The sequence below is a fragment of the Schistocerca americana genome, chromosome 7, assembly GCF_021461395.2.
Source record: "Schistocerca americana isolate TAMUIC-IGC-003095 chromosome 7, iqSchAmer2.1, whole genome shotgun sequence".
NCBI classification, from domain to species: domain Eukaryota; kingdom Metazoa; phylum Arthropoda; class Insecta; order Orthoptera; family Acrididae; genus Schistocerca; species Schistocerca americana.
The window spans coordinates 596,506,880-596,507,769 of NC_060125.1; the positions used below are offsets into that span (position 1 = coordinate 596,506,880).

At 44.2% G+C, this 890-nt stretch overlaps 1 non-coding gene across 1 annotated transcript; it reads left to right on the forward strand.

The window, feature by feature from the left end:
* The first annotated feature begins 447 nt into the window (after positions 1-447).
* Trnap-agg lies at positions 448-519 on the forward strand. Its single transcript has one exon. It is a non-coding gene; the product is annotated as a tRNA-Pro (tRNA).
* Positions 520-890: the final 371 nt, after the last annotated feature.

Here is an 890-nt window from a genome sequence, read left to right on the forward strand (position 1 = left end):
TTACGGTGCCGGATACTTTTTCAGGTCTCAAACATCTGTGATTTACATCTGCAGACTGAAGAGACAAATGAAAATGTGTATCAAGGCCGAGATTCGAACATCACTAGACAGATGCTCTAACAGTTATGCCACCCTACTACAGTGACTTGGCGCAACTACATAGAATACCCTAGCACCGCTCTCAATCCAAATTCCCCTTCACGCCTCAGTCGACTTCGCATTCCACCTAAACTAAAACAACATTGCAGAGACTCTCCAACTGTACTGGAATAGGGTCTCAACATCGAACGAATTGGGGGATCATGCCCGAAAGCCAAGCATAGGTGCTTCAATCAAATGAAATTATATGCTGTTCGTGCTTAGGTGTGATACGAAGTGGGCTGAGGCATCAATGGGAATTTGGATTGAGGAAGGAGTCGTGCAAGTGTAGTTGTGCAAAGCCACTGTGCCAGGGTGGCGTAGTGGTTAGTGCATCTGCCTAGGGAGCAGAAGACCTGTGTTCGAATCCCGGCTTTGGCACAAATTTTCATTCATTTCTTCAGTCTGCATATGTACATCATAAATCTGAATATTGGTAAGATCATGTGGTTTTCACTGGAGAAATAACTAAAGATCCGTGAGACCATTCAGAATTTGGTAAGGAACTAGAGCAATTTATTTGTGGATCGGTCCTGTTAGGGATTCAGCCTTACTCTCCGTTTGCAGAGGAAGGCTGAGCTCAATTTCGTTTTCGGCACACTGCGGTCATGGTGACTCACTGTCTTGCTGGAACAACACTCCTGAGGAGAAGCGGCACATTGGAGAGTTTATAACACTACCGTCCGCTACTGTCATACGATAACCTCTAAGCTGGAAACAGTTCGTATAATGAAATTATTTTTATTAAATCA